Genomic DNA, 16,650 nt, shown 5'->3' with positions numbered 1-16,650 from the left:
GGAAGCCTAAATACTTAATAGCAGAAATGACGATTAAGCGAATTGGATTAATAGAGAGAGATGAGAGTGACGCGATAACCGAAACCTAACAGAATTTCATATCCAACTTATTTACATTATACTTTATATTTCCAACAAATAATTTATGAAATATTGCTTACTTGCTGTTTTCTCGAACACTTGATATTCTTGAGGTTAGCTTCAGGAGCTGTCCTTGTTATTGTTTGTTAAATGTCCTTTTGTTTTTTAGCCCTGAAGAAGGAGGAAATCGCCCCCGAAACGTTGGCAAAAGTAAACTTGTGAGAATAAAATAAAGCATTGTCCACATTCCTGAAAAGTTTTTATATTACTAGTTATTATATTTTCCTCTGTCTGAATTAGGGATTCACGGCTTGGCTTGATTTTCAAGCTACTAGTAGCTAGTACTTTTACAATCTCAAGTCAAGTATTTGTTTATCAAGTACTGTGAATCATATCAAGCTACTTGATTTTTAGCAGTTTTATTCTGTAGTGTCACATCAACAAAAAATGATGAAATGGGAAGGAACCTTGCAAAAAACACTAAAATTCATTAAACTTATTGTACAAATGAACCGAAAATATCAACTTTTTTGAAATGGAAACATAAATTAAATCACTATAATACATAACAAAATAAAAAATAATGAAAAAATAAAGCTCCACAATATTGAGAAACTTCAATGCTTTGTTTGATTTCATAATTTTCCATCCAGGATCTAAGACACATGAGGCATCTTATAGATTTGTCGCCTAACCTATTGCGAGTTTTTGTAACTGTAAGAGCAGCTCTGGAAAATTGTCTTTCAACAGGAGCTGAAGATGCTGGCGTTGATAAAAATCCTTGGCCATTTTGGCGAAGTTTGGAAAGATATTTATGACTCTAGCAAAATCTACCAAAAGATTTCATATAAATGTAAGACATCTACTAATAAAGTCACATTGGCGAATGGTCCAGTCTCTCGGCGCTCGAGGAATCCCCTTATTCAGTCTAAGCGCGCACGAAATTGCAGAAATATATGCCGTGCGACGCGTGCATATCAAGCTCAAGTAATGTCAAGTAGCTTTGATATCAAATCAAGCAATGAATATCTAAAATCAAGTAAAGTCAAGCTCAAGTATGTAATTTTTCACGAGCTTGATTTCCAAATCAAGTATTTGTTAAAAATGTCAAACTACTCGGCTTAATGAATCCCTATATCCAACATCCATGATATTTTCTTATTGTTTTAACCTTTATAATCGAATTCGAATACACGTATACCGGATTCGAACGTCATCCCTAAAGCAATCAAGCGAGTCCGATTAAAAAACCAATAAACGTCCGATTCGCGATCCCTGCCTAGACCACCACCTCCTTTTTTTTTCGTTCCTTTCGATTCTATGCTCCTTCCGGCGTCCGCGTCCGGACGCTAATTGGCCCCGTCCGATCGGCCCCGGGGGCGCGTTCCGTGATTGATCCGCGGGGGGCGGACGGAAAAGAATAATCGACGTCCGGAGACCCCTAAAACAATAAGTAAATAGCCGTGGTGCACGTGATTGAGTATCGTGCATCGCGGGCGCCCGAGGGGGGGCGTCGGGACGTTCGGCGGCGGCGTGGCCCGAGGTATGAATAATGAATAAAGTTATCGTTTAGTTCATATTTTTGATGGGGAACGGCGGAACGAAATGAAATTTGCATCTGTAAGAGATATGAAGAGATCAAAGCCGCCCGGTAGCGTTGGCCGCCGCCCCCACTTCGCCCCCCTACGCCCCGCCACGTCCCCCCGAAGTTTTATATCCCTTCTGCTGCTGCTGCCGCGCTGCCGTCGGTATAAAGTAGACTGACGTTGCTTTTTCAACCCTTATTCGTTTAAATTTTAAACCGTTTCTTCTCTCCGTTTCTGCCGTTACGGCCCGGACGTATCGGGGGGGTATTTTGGAATGGGGGTTGGAGGGGTATTCTGCCTCCAAGATGGACTGGAGGAGGCTTTGAGTTGTTTTGGTGTTTCTAAGTCGAACAGTGATAATTGAAAGCTTTCAATTATAGGATAGGTCTCGTCTAGAGATTCATCAAACCGAGTGGCTTGCCATTTTAACCAACTACTTGACTTGAAAATCAAGCTCGTGAAAACTTACATACTTGAGCTTGACTTGACTTGATTTTAGATATTTATTGTTTGACTTGATATCGAGCTACTTGATATTACTTGAGTTTGATAAGCACGCGTCGCACGGCATATATTTCTGCAATCTCGTGCGCGTTCAGACTGAATAAGGGGATTCCTCGAACGCCGAGAGACTAAAGCCTTCGTCCTTGTGACTTTATCAATAGTTTTCTCACGTTTCTATGAAATCTATTGGTAGATTTTGGTAGTTTCAGAAATATCTTTCCAAACTTGGCCGAAATGGCCAAGGATTTTTCATCAACGCTAGCATCTTCAGCTCCTGTTGAAAGACAATTTTACAGAGCTGCTCATACACTCACTGAAACCCACCATAGGTTAGGCGACGAATCTATAAAATGCCTCATGTGTCTTAGATCCTGGATGGAAAATTATGAAATCGAACAAAGCCTGGAGTAATATACCCTGTATATTATTTGGAAAATACAGGAATATTTAAGGGATTCTTTTAATAAAGATAAGTGATATAAATCTGGGCTTGCAAACGCTTTGTATTCGAGATACAGGGTGTTTCTCGTATCATTTTACCAATGTATTGAATATTGTTTAAAATTCGTTACAATTAGGTGAATAAGTACCAAAACTTATGATATATTTATTCATCACAGTTTTCGAACTGGAGATTCATAACAATTTGGATTTTCCTGAGGGTTACTACAGCATTTTTTGAATTTTTTTTCTCGAAATCGAGAGTATAGATACGACAAAACTACAAGCAAACAAAAAGCGTAGTACTAGACCAAAGTCTAGTACTACTAGACCAAAGTTTCTTCATACCAGTGGACCAAAAAGCGGTCACTGTCCAGAAAAAATATCACCCTGTAGATTTGCATTCAAAATTAGCATATCACATGATAAAAACTTCAAGTTGAAATATCTATGCTAAATTCAAGTTGACACTTTTGTGATATGAGAAAAAAAATTGAAAATAAATCATACTCTAACACCCTGTATTTCGAAAACAAAATGCTGAAAAAAAAACATTTTGAATGAGCGCCCAAAAATGAATAGCACATTTTCTACCTTTTTTCAGTCAAACAAGAGAAACAGAAAACCGTATGTCGATAATTCATTTAAATGTCGAGATAATGTACGAAAATTGTAATTTTCACCAAACCGTCATAACTTACTCATTACTATGATATCGCTTCGAGAGGAAAACATTATTGAAGTGCAATAAATTTCCATAAAACCTGATGATTTTAATAAAAAAACGAAGTTCTCGAAAAGTTTTGAGTTTTGTTAGAAAGTTGTTTTTCAATGGAAAGCTATCACTATTATTAAAACCCCTTGAGAAACTGATACATTCAATTGTTGAATTATTGGAAATTACCCATAATAATGATAACGCACACTTGTAAAAAGGTGCATCCCTGGCGGGGATCGAACCCACGACCTTTGGATTAGAAGTCCAACGCGCTATCCTCTGCGCCACAGGGACGGATGTACAGAGCTTCACAATAACATTACTAGTTTCCAAATAACTGAACAAGTACTTTCATTTCGAAATATTAGAGAATAATTTCAATGACTACCTCATTTTTCTTGAGTTCCTAATCCCCATTCGACATTTAAAATGTAACTGCGGATAAAACAACGTCAATTTTTCCATAACACGTTTTTTATGAGACTGAGAAGAAAAAATATCAACAAAAGAAACTTATGGAGCAGTAAAGCAGTCTTTTTGAATCGAAGAATCTCCAATCTCTAACAAAAAACAGAGAATTCATAACCAACTTGGCCGACCCGGGTCTTGTGATAATATCTACATACCTATGATAATAAACGTTAGAAGAAGTTTGTTTTTTATTGGACTATAATATGACAATCGATATCAAATTGTCGAAAAGCTATAGGTTTATACAATTTGACAGGTTACAATGGAAACAGAACGATGACTCTGCTTTGAATGGAATTAAGTAAAATTCTGGTTTTTGGCAGACCTGAGAAAAAAACTCTAGGGAAAGAAATTTGGCTCTAATCAAGAAATGATTGTCAAGGTTGAAGCCTATTTTGAAAGCAAAGACAGAAAAGATATTGTAAGGTAAGAGGAGCGTTTTTGAACATATATCGATCCTGAAAATGACTATGTTAACGAATTTTCAAGAAAAAAGTGGTTTCCCTCTTCGAGTGAATTTAGTTATGCCCTTCATCCATAGAATCGACTTGGCGCATAAAGCGCACCAAAAGTTACCGCATTCGGAACCGACATTCGGCAAATTACAAATCGGATCTTTAATCCTCGACATGGGTGCCACCCTCTCGACTCAATGGGCCCCTTGAATAATTTATCCGAGGGGGTGACGGCATAGGCGTACATGCCTTTGTGTTAATTGCCCCATGTTGACGATACTAATTCGAGCATCGGATTCAATTTGGCCTCGGTCCACGCCATCAAATTGCATGGAAATCGAGTGAGCTTTGCGGGGTACTAGATCGCATTCTAGGACGAATTGAATTTATTTATCTTGGATTGATGACACTCGATCGCGATATCATGATTGCAGGTTATGTCGGGGTGGGGGACCGTTGGGATGATGATGGTGATTGAAGATAATGCGATTCTATGTGTGCTCTGATGAATAAATTCATGGATTGATGGAGAGTGTTGATGGTTTTTGATGGTTTAGAGGAGTTGACAGGAGCCTTTTATATGGAGTCTTTACGGTTGTCATTTGAATATTTTATTGGGTTATGTTGAATCTTATCGGAGCCACATATGTTGTGCTGTCAGCAATTTGTGTTAGTTTCGGCTGCAAAGTGGATTTTGAACGTTCAGCAAAGTAACTACTCTCCTGCTTAGGCTTAGGCAGCAAAGTGGTTATTCTCAATGCGAATCAAATTTTCTGACAATCGATATTTTTGCCACCTTCCTTATTTCTGGAGGAGTAAGTACTTCGGAGTCGCTATCACTGTCCATAATATAAATACATAAATCCGATATTTTCCCAAAAAACTGACAGATATTTCATAAGTTGTCAAACTATAATTAGCCATATTCTACTGCCATGATGTTGATTGCTCTCGTCTTTTGAGCGTTCGCTCCCCGAACAGTTCATTTTATTATTTCGTCACGATGATAGTTTTTGTGATGCCGGCCAATTAGTAAACAAGGAAACTCTCGAACAGAACAACCTAGAAATTTGATATTTTTCTGAAAATTCAAAATTTTGAATTTTATGGAGATGGAATTCTGCCTTTCGATGTAGAACGACAATTTGAAGCATCATGCAGAATTTCATGTGGATCGTTTGATAAGAACCACAGAAAATCTCGAAGAATATCGGAAAAAAACTCAATATGTCAGAACAGATGAAGACTTTGGTTGATTCTATCATCAGAACTATAAAAAATCATGCGAATCGAATGAAATACCTGATATTTGTGATCGCATCACTAGAACAATAGGAAATTGAGTGGAAACACCTAAAAAAATAAAAAAATAACAATACATCAAATCATCAAAAAAAGTTTAACAGGATCGTATCATCAAAACCTCTCATCTAAATTAACAAGTGATTTTCTTCAATTTCAGTTTTTTTTTTAGGGTAATAAAGGGAAAATACCTGGATGAAAAGAACGGGAAGATATTTCTTCCCAAATTGAGATAAACACCTTTTATTCCCAAATTTTTCAAAAAGATATCAATCGCGACATCTTTCCCAGAAAAGCATAAGTATTCTTTCGATTATATACAGAATTCTGCGTCGCTCTTAATTTCAATGCAGGTTACTGTATTCGAAACGAATTCCTTGCTTGCGCCACCGCTAGATGGCGCTGACGGTATCGTAAATAAGTACCGATGAAATCAAATCCACGGCGCTATCAGATCATCTCGAAGGCTGAAAGACAACCTACGTTCCCTATCAATATTATCTGAAAAATTTCGATTCAATTAAGAATGCAATTCTACATACGCAAGAATCAAAGTACGATGATTGACCCATCAACTTCTGCAGATGTCAAAACGCCTTCTATCGCCCAAATCGGGATGGCGACAACAAACAATTTCAGCGATTCTTTCTCCACTTCAGAGATAGCCGTTTATATTTTACCCACCTGAAGTCCGTGACATACAGCACACCTACCAAAGATGGCCCGATGCTTCCTTAGAAGAATCCAAGTAGATTTGCGGCATCATCTCTCAATGCTGAATGGTGCACTGTATGCAAATGGTCGTTTTCTATCGATTGCAATTGCAGAGACAATCGATAGTTTATGTCCAGTGTCGGTATAGTCAACAGTGATTGATATCGTCGATGTGTCTTTTTGAGAAGGGGTTTTAGTTGAAAGAGAGGTAATTTTGTGGAGCTGCTCCATAGGAGCTTACATACATTGCGAATGAATTAAAATTAAATTAATTTCCATACATATTTTAATATTAACAACTAACGTTTGCAGTTAGTTTTACATTTCAACTGATCAATTTCAACCTTGAAGAAGCCATAGTGTTGGCGAAAAAATAATTGTTATTATCAAAATATTTGTGGAAATTAATTTTGTTTTTTTCGTTTGATAGTGAATTTTCATCAAGTAAGGACCGAATCCACTTAATTCACATTTTGCAATTTTTTTCAATCATCTCTGTAATATTGTTCGAACTAAGCGTTTTCGCCATGATTGAAGATCATTTATCATATTTCACATTTTTTTCGTATTTTTGAAATGAATTGTGCCTCTTCAACGAAATCCACATTTTTGGCAGATCAACATAAGTTAATTTAAAGATTAAAATGGAGTTACTCAACAGTTTCGGCACACAAGTCAGTTATACATTGATTAAGATGCATAGACAACCTGGTGTAAGGTAAAACTTTTAGACAAAACTGGATATTTTTCTGATTTATACCCACTTGTTTTCGAGAGATCGCGTATGTTACAGATGGCGCATACATCGTTTATATTAGACATTTCTCGCGATTCTTGGCTCTCGTAATCTTTGAGTATAGAACAATAATATTTTATATTCTATGCTCGTAACAATCTTCTATACTCTGTCATTATTTTCCATTCATTTCATTAAAAATTCGATAGGAACTAAATTTTAATTTATTGTGAAAGTTTGCAAAGTCTAAAATCAGTATTTCATTTTTAAACGGCGCCAGGCAGATAGCGGGAATTCGAACATTTCTGAAGAGCGCCACCTTACAGAACTGTGGTGAAGCAGAACACCAAAGCAACAGGTGGATATCTCGAAAAATCTGAAACGAAATCGAATCAGTACACACACCAGGGATTCTATGCATCTTAGCATTGATCCTTCTAACTTAAGATTTGAGGAATTTTTTTGAGAAATTCATTGCTTGGAAAATATACAAAAATTAACGAAATTTGGGAAAACGTAATGACACAATCATATGGAATATTTTTATCGCAAACTTTAACGTAGGTAACTAATAGTCCCGGAGTTGCAATATTTTGTATTTTTTTGTATAATTCTTCTTAATAAGCCGTCTCCTTACTGAGGTTGGCTATCATCATGGCAATTTTTATTTTGGACATTGACGTCCTGAAAAGTTGTGAAGAAGAACAGCTGCACCATAGACGTAAGTTGACCAGCCATGAAATTATTCTTCTTCTTCTCAGTATTATTAACAGCATTTCTATTACCGGTAGATCGAGAAAAACGTTTGAAGTTTAAAATATTTCATTTAGACGAAATTGTTTACATTTAACGCCGTTTCGACGACAATGTTGTCACCTTCAAATGTCACACAAAAAATAATCAAATTAAGGATTCATGAAAGAAAATCTCATACCGGCCAACGAATTGAAATATAATACGATAATAATAGTCAATTTGACGTCCGGATACATTCACAAGATTCATCTGCATTTACGACAGTCCGCGACACAGAGTGACGTCCGCGCTACAATAGCACCGGTCCCCATCCGACAACTTGTTGCCGAGAATGTACACATGCCTACTTGATGGCCCGAGCGAATTCCTCCGTGGTGGGGGGAAAACGCGTGTTAAACCGTGGGCTAGCGCGGAGCTAAAGACGCGAGGGGAAGGCAAAACCGATGTTCTGTTTTCGAGGCGAGGTGGCCTAGAGCTCTCGCGACCTAACCACTTGTTCCTAACGTCGAGAGAGATACCTCCTTTTATTTGTACATTCGCGGAAAAGAAACTGTCCCAAAGCGAAAACGAACAACAAAAAAAAAGAGATGCGAAAAAACGCGCGTGTCGACAAACGGCTGATCTCGGCTGGCCTTGACAGTTGACGTTTACGTGTGTGTCTGTGACGTTTAGTAGTAGTGCCCTTTCGTGTGTTCTGTGATCGTGTGTGTGAGATGAAGATGGGTTAACCTTGACGGGGGTGCAGGATTTTAATGACGTTTTCTGTGGTGGTGAGTCGACCATAGATGCTATTATTTTTAGAGTTAGGGGTGGATTTAGACCGTGGAAATTTTATCGGACGTATACTGATAGGATTTGACCTCATTCGCGAAAGTTATCGAAAAAAAATATACACGTTTCGAAATGCGATATCGGTTACTGAGAATTGAAATTTTATACGACAATTTTAATGATTCATTTCATTCCGTATTGGAAGTAACGTTGCGAAAAAAGTACAGATGTATAGATAGATACGTTATCTATTTTTTTCCTTATATTCCAAACATAACGAAATCTCACATTGACAGGAAACTGTTCACTGATTAGTTTAAAGGAATTCATGAAAAGCCGGTATAACAGAATTCATACCAAGGATAATATCATTGAAGGTAATATTTATCTAGGTATTAACTTCCTCATATGCATAAATTCGATTCAATACCACGTTGTCTGTGTGATCAAATTCCCCAAACTCAACATTTCGAATTTCCCTACGATCGAGCCTCTAAAGGTGCCCACACCCGCCACGACCGGTTCCAAAAAAAAATAATTAATTTGTTGATCCATAAAATATTATAATACGTACAACTTTTCGAACGTTTTCAGAAATTAGCCTGTTCATTTCGCAGAACGTTCGTTGAATATTAATGCGGATTAGAACGTATATATATAGGCACCTCTATTATATGTAAAAATCTCTCATTTGAATTTTAACCGAATTAAATCTGGTCAGTCGACCGTGTCAACGCATACAGCGCTTCCTGGTGCTAACCAGGAAATACACACCAGAATTTGATTCGACAAATCAACAAACCGCTAACATCTATCTGAATGAGACAGGTTCGTGAACCTCTATGGTGGGGGGGTCACAGAGATATACCGCAAATAGCTCGTGGCTGTAGCAAACACGTCGGGGAAAAAAAAACGTTCTCCGCTATGTTCTTTCTCCTTGAAACTTTCGGTTTCACTCATTTCCTAGTTCATCGTGTCACTGGATTTTTTGTTGTTGTTTTATATACCGTGACGAAATCGCTGTTATCTGTGGTTCGACAGTTCGACTGTCAAATTCAACTAGTCAGGACTTTTGAGCCAATGCATAATATAGTTCACTAAATTTCTATATCGATATTCCTCAGATACAATTTCGTATTGAAATACCTATGCGCAAAAATATTAATTATAGTAATTCTCTTTTTCATGGAATATCTTCGTTAGTGCGATTGATTACCATAAAGGGCAAGACGACAATAAAGAATTTAGAATATTCATTATCATCGTAAAATTATTGATTTCATTTTAATTCCATGATTTCATGCCGTATCAATTTTCAGATATAATTTTTTTGACCTTGATATTCAACCTTTCGCCTTGCTTTTCTTAACTCTAAGGATATCGAATCACTTATTGAATATCTAGAATGATTGTTCGAATATGTATTTTCGACTTAATGAAATTTGATTTCCATTGATTGATTTTAATAACTCAAAAATATATTCACGAAACCTGTAATACAACAAAATGAATATACTAAAATGATGATGCTGTTCACACGAAATTTTACACGAGTTGAAATTCGGAATTTGAAATAAAAAACCGTAAAAATTGAATTTTTACACAATAATCGTTAATATCTCCTAAAATATTGGTCACAGTCCCCCCCAAACGTTTTTTGAAGATCGAGCTATGATCTAATACATGTTGAAGTTTCAAGTCCGTATCTTGCCTCAAGGAGAATTGACAGCCTCGAGAACATTATCAGAAGTTTGTTTCAATATTTCAGTTTTAGACCTATAATTTGCGAAATAATGGACTAATCGCTGAACTGCAAGCATTTCCGTGATCAATATTATTTAATCAATCGATATAAATTCCTATGTGGGAATTTTCGTCGAAATAAATTTTTCTTGAGGGTTAGGTATGGAAAATTTGAGACAATTTTTTATTATGGCACCGCTCGTCGATTTTTCGTAGAGCTCCCGGCTTTGGGGACATTTGAACTCGAAATTTGGGAAAACATTGAATTTGCCTCTAAAAATCGTTATATCTCCTGAATCATTCGTCACAAACCATTCAAATAAAAACGTTTCCAAACTTCAAGTTCCGCTCTAAAACATAGTGAGGTTTCAAGTGCGTAGCCCATGTCTAGAAGAAGTGGCAGCTTCGGGAAAATTATCAATTTTTTCTTTAAAAATTACAGATTTTTGCCTATAATTTATGTATTAATGTACTGATCGCCCAACTGTAAGCATTTTCGTAATCTACATAGTCGAATCAATCAATAAAATGATACAATATTCCCATGAAGAAACTTTTATTTTTCAGAAAATTTTCTAAGGGTCAGGTATAGAAAATTTTACGAAAATTTTTGGACGAAAAATTTTTCAGGTGAGATCGAAATTCGGCTAATCAGAGATCGTCAATTATGGCACTGCTCACAGATTCTTCGTAGAGCTCCCAGTTTTAAAGAAATTTGAACTCGAAATTTGGGAAAAAATTGAATTTGCCTCTAAAAATCGTTATATCTCCTGAATCATTCGTCACAGACCATTCAAATAAAAACGTTTCCAAACTTCAAGTTCCGCTCTAAAACATAGTGAGGTTTCAAGTGCGTAGCCCATGTCTAGAAGAAGTGGCAGCTTCGGGAAAATTATCAATTTTTTCTTTAAAAATTACAGATTTTTGCCTATAATTTATGTATTAATGTACTGATCGCCCAACTGTAAGCATTTTCGTAATCTACATAGTCGAATCAATCAATAAAATGATACAATATTCCCATGAAGAAACTTTTATTTTTCAGAAAATTTTCTAAGGGTCAGGTATAGAAAATTTTACGAAAATTTTTGGACGAAAAATTTTTCAGGTGAGATCGAAATTCGGCTAATCAGAGATCGTCAATTATGGCACTGCTCACAGATTCTTCGTAGAGCTCCCAGTTTTAAAGAAATTTGAACTCGAAATTTGGGAAAAAATTGAATTTGCCTCTAAAAATCGTTATATCTCCTGAATCATTCGTCACAGACCATTCAAATAAAAACGTTTCCAAACTTCAAGTTCCGCTCTAAAACATAGTGAGGTTTCAAGTGCGTAGCCCATGTCTAGAAGAAGTGGCAGCTTCGGGAAAATTATCAATTTTTTCTTTAAAAATTACAGATTTTTGCCTATAATTTATGTATTAATGTACTGATCGCCCAACTGTAAGCATTTTCGTAATCTACATAGTCGAATCAATCAATAAAATGATACAATATTCCCATGAAGAAACTTTTATTTTTCAGAAAATTTTCTAAGGGTCAGGTATAGAAAATTTTACGAAAATTTTTGGACGAAAAATTTTTCAGGTGAGATCGAAATTCGGCTAATCAGAGATCGTCAATTATGGCACTGCTCACAGATTCTTCGTAGAGCTCCCAGTTTTAAAGAAATTTGAACTCGAAATTTTGGAAAAAATTGAATTTGCCTCTAAAAATCGTTATATCTCCTGAATCATTCGTCACAGGCCATTCAAATAAAAACGTTTCCAAACTTCATGTTCCGCTCTAAAACATAGTGAGGTTTCAAGTGCGTAGCCCATGTCTAGAAGAAGTGGCAGCTTCGGGAAAATTATCAATTTTTTCTTTAAAAATTACAGATTTTTGCCTATAATTTATGTATTAATGTACTGATCGCCCAACTGTAAGCATTTTCGTAATCTACATAGTCGAATCAATCAATAAAATGATACAATATTCCCATGAAGAAACTTTTATTTTTCAGAAAATTTTCTAAGGGTCAGGTATAGAAAATTTTACGAAAATTTTTGGACGAAAAATTTTTCAGGTGAGATCGAAATTCGGCTAATCAGAGATCGTCAATTATGGCACTGCTCACAGATTCTTCGTAGAGCTCCCAGTTTTAAAGAAATTTGAACTCGAAATTTGGGAAAAAATTGAATTTGCCTCTAAAAATCGTTATATCTCCTGAATCATTCGTCACAGGCCATTCAAATAAAAACGTTTCCAAACTTCATGTTCCGCTCTAAAACATAGTGAGGTTTCAAGTGCGTAGCCCATGTCTAGAAGAAGTGGCAGCTTCGGGAAAATTATCAATTTTTTCTTTAAAAATTACAGATTTTTGCCTATAATTTATGTATTAATGTACTGATCGCCCAACTGTAAGCATTTTCGTAATCTACATAGTCGAATCAATCAATAAAATGATACAATATTCCCATGAAGAAACTTTTATTTTTCAGAAAATTTTCTAAGGGTCAGGTATAGAAAATTTTACGAAAATTTTTGGACGAAAAATTTTTCAGGTGAGATCGAAATTCGGCTAATCAGAGATCGTCAATTATGGCACTGCTCACAGATTCTTCGTAGAGCTCCCAGTTTTAAAGAAATTTGAACTCGAAATTTGGGAAAAAATTGAATTTGCCTCTAAAAATCGTTATATCTCCTGAATCATTCGTCACAGGCCATTCAAATAAAAACGTTTCCAAACTTCATGTTCCGCTCTAAAACATAGTGAGGTTTCAAGTGCGTAGCCCATGTCTAGAAGAAGTGGCAGCTTCGGGAAAATTATCAATTTTTTCTTTAAAAATTACAGATTTTTGCCTATAATTTATGTATTAATGTACTGATCGCCCAACTGTAAGCATTTTCGTAATCTACATAGTCGAATCAATCAATAAAATGATACAATATTCCCATGAAGAAACTTTTATTTTTCAGAAAATTTTCTAAGGGTCAGGTATAGAAAATTTTACGAAAATTTTTGGACGAAAAATTTTTCAGGTGAGATCGAAATTCGGCTAATCAGAGATCATCAATTATGGCACTGCTCACAGATTCTTCGTAGAGCTCCCAGTTTTGAAGAAATTTGAACTCGAAATTTGGGAAAAAATTGAATTTGCCTCTAAAAATCGTTATACATCTCCTGAATCATTCGTCACAGGCCATTCAAATAAAAACGTTTCCAAACTTCAAGTTCCGCTCTAAAACATAGTGAGGTTTCAAGTGCGTAGCCCATGTCTAGAAGAAGTGGCAGCTTCGGGAAAATTATCAATTTTTTCTTTAAAAATTACAGATTTTTGCCTATAATTTATGTATTAATGTACTGATCGCCCAACTGTAAGCATTTTCGTAATCTACATAGTCGAATCAATCAATAAAATGATACAATATTCCCATGAAGAAACTTTTATTTTTCAGAAAATTTTCTAAGGGTCAGGTATAGAAAATTTTACGAAAATTTTTGGACGAAAAAGTTTTCAGGTGAGATCGAAATTCGGCTAATCAGAGATCGTCAATTATGGCACTGCTCACAGATTCTTCGTAGAGCTCCCAGTTTTAAAGAAATTTGAACTCGAAATTTGGGAAAAATTGAATTTGCCTCTAAAAATCGTTATATCTCCTGAATCATTCGTCACAGGCCATTCAAATAAAAACGTTTCCAAACTTCATGTTCCGCTCTAAAACATAGTGAGGTTTCAAGTGCGTAGCCCATGTCTAGAAGAAGTGGCAGCTTCGGGAAAATTATCAATTTTTTCTTTAAAAATTACAGATTTTTGCCTATAATTTATTTATTAATGTACTGATCGCCCAACTGTAAGCATTTTCGTAATCTACATAGTCGAATCAATCAATAAAATGATACAATATTCCCATGAAGAAACTTTTATTTTTCAGAAAATTTTCTAAGGGTCAGGTATAGAAAATTTTACGAAAATTTTTGGACGAAAAATTTTTCAGGTGAGATCGAAATTCGGCTAATCAGAGATCGTCAATTATGGCACTGCTCACAGATTCTTCGTAGATATCCCAGTTTTAAAGAAATTTGAACTCGAAATTTGGGAAAAAATTGAATTTGCCTCTAAAAATCGTTATATCTCCTGAATCATTCGTCACAGGCCATTCAAATAAAAACGTTTCCAAACTTCATGTTCCGCTCTAAAACATAGTGAGGTTTCAAGTGCGTAGCCCATGTCTAGAAGAAGTGGCAGCTTCGGGAAAATTATCAATTTTTTCTTTAAAAATTACAGATTTTTGCCCATAATTTATGTATTAATGTACTGATCGCCCAACTATAAGCATTTTCGTAATCTACATAGTCGAATCAATCAATAAAATGATACAATATTCCCATGAAGAAACTTTTATTTTTCAGAAAATTTTCTAAGGGTCAGGTATAGAAAATTTTACGAAAATTTTTGGACGAAAAATTTTTCAGGTGAGATCGAAATTCGGCTAATCAGAGATCGTCAATTATGGCACTGCTCACAGATTCTTCGTAGAGCTCCCAGTTTTAAAGAAATTTGAACTCGAAATTTGGGAAAAAATTGAATTTGCCTCTAAAAATCGTTATATCTCCTGAATCATTCGTCACAGGCCATTCAAATAAAAACGTTTCCAAACTTCAAGTTCCGCTCTAAAACATAGTGAGGTTTCAAGTGCGTAGCCCATGTCTAGAAGAAGTGGCAGCTTCGGGAAAATTATCAATTTTTTCTTTAAAAATTACAGATTTTTGCCTATAATTTATGTATTAATGTACTGATAGCCCAACTGTAAGCATTTTCGTAATCTACATAGTCGAATCAATCAATAAAATGATACAATATTCCCATGAAGGAACTTTTATTTTTCAGAAAATTTTCTAAGGGTCAGGTATAGAAAATTTTACGAAAATTTTTGGACGAAAAATTTTTCAGGTGAGATCGAAATTCGGCTAATCAGAGATCGTCAGTTATGGCACTGCTCACCGATTTTCCGTAGAGCTCCCAGTTTTAAAGAAATTTGAACTCGAAATTTGGGAAAAAATTGAATTTGCCTCTAAAAATCGTTTTATCTCCTGAATCATTCGTCACAGGCCATTCAAATAAAAACGTTTCCAAACTTCATGTTCCGCTCTAAAACATAGTGAGGTTTCAAGTGCGTAGCCCATGTCTAGAAGAAGTGGCAGCTTCGGGAAAATTATCAATTTTTTCTTTAAAAATTACAGATTTTTGCCTATAATTTATGTATTAATGTACTGATCGCCCAACTGTAAGCATTTTCGTAATCTACATAGTCGAATCAATCAATAAAATGATACAATATTCCCATGAAGAAACTTTTATTTTTCAGAAAATTTTCTAAGGGTCAGGTATAGAAAATTTTACGAAAATTTTTGGACGAAAAATTTTTCAGGTGAGATCGAAATTCGGCTAATCAGAGATCGTCAATTATGGCACTGCTCACAGATTCTTCGTAGAGCTCCCAGTTTTAAAGAAATTTGAACTCGAAATTTGGGAAAAAATTGAATTTGCCTCTAAAAATCGTTATATCTCCTGAATCATTCGTCACAGGCCATTCAAATAAAAACGTTTCCAAACTTCATGTTCCGCTCTAAAACATAGTGAGGTTTCAAGTGCGTAGCCCATGTCTAGAAGAAATGGCAGCTTCGGGAAAATAATCAATTTTTTCTTTAAAAATTACAGATTTTTGCCTATAATTTATGTATTAATGTACTGATCGCCCAACTGTAAGCATTTTCGTAATCTACATAGTCGAATCAATCAATAAAATGATACAATATTCCCATGAAGAAACTTTTATTTTTCAGAAAATTTTCTAAGGGTCAGGTATAGAAAATTTTACGAAAATTTTTGGACGAAAAATTTTTCAGGTGAGATCGAAATTCGGCTAATCAGAGATCGTCAGTTATGGCACTGCTCACTGATTTTCCGTAGAGCTCCCAGTTTTAAAGAAATTTGAACTCGAAATTTGGGAAAAAATTGAATTTGCCTCTAAAAATCGTTATATCTCCTGAATCATTCGTCACAGGCCATTCAAATAAAAACGTTTCCAAACTTCATGTTCCGCTCTAAAACATAGTGAGGTTTCAAGTGCGTAGCCCATGTCTAGAAGAAGTGGCAGCTTCGGGAAAATTATCAATTTTTTCTTTAAAAATTACAGATTTTTGCCTATAATTTATGTATTAATGTACTGATCGCCCAAGTGTAAGCATTTTCGTAATCTACATAGTCGAATCAATCAATAAAATGATACAATATTCCCATGAAGAAACTTTTATTTTTCCGAAAATTTTCTAAGGGTCAGGTATAGAAAATTTTACGAAAATTTTTGGACGAAAAATTTTTCAGGTGAG

General features: G+C 35.4%; 2 protein-coding genes and 1 non-coding gene across 5 annotated transcripts in view; 1 reads left to right on the top strand and 2 right to left on the bottom strand.

Annotated features, from left to right (window-relative positions):
• Nucleotides 1-16,650, bottom strand: part of LOC123681902 (dorsal root ganglia homeobox protein) — a 108,003-nt gene that overhangs the window by 78,824 nt on the left and 12,529 nt on the right. The window lies entirely within an intron of this gene.
• Trnar-ucu lies at nt 3,552-3,624 on the bottom strand. The gene has a single exon. It is a non-coding gene; the product is annotated as a tRNA-Arg (tRNA).
• The window catches only part of LOC123681900 (cGMP-dependent protein kinase, isozyme 2 forms cD4/T1/T3A/T3B), a 132,056-nt gene continuing 123,549 nt past the window's right edge, over nt 8,144-16,650 (top strand). Inside the window, exon 1 of the mRNA XM_045620252.1 lies at nt 8,144-8,534. The gene's annotated coding sequence lies outside the window, so the exon portion shown is untranslated. The remainder of the gene's footprint in view (nt 8,535-16,650) is intronic.

Source organism: Harmonia axyridis, chromosome 6, assembly GCF_914767665.1.
Source record: "Harmonia axyridis chromosome 6, icHarAxyr1.1, whole genome shotgun sequence".
NCBI lineage: Eukaryota > Metazoa > Arthropoda > Insecta > Coleoptera > Coccinellidae > Harmonia > Harmonia axyridis.
Note: the sequence above shows the minus strand (reverse complement) of the source record. Positions and strands in the feature narration are given on the sequence as shown.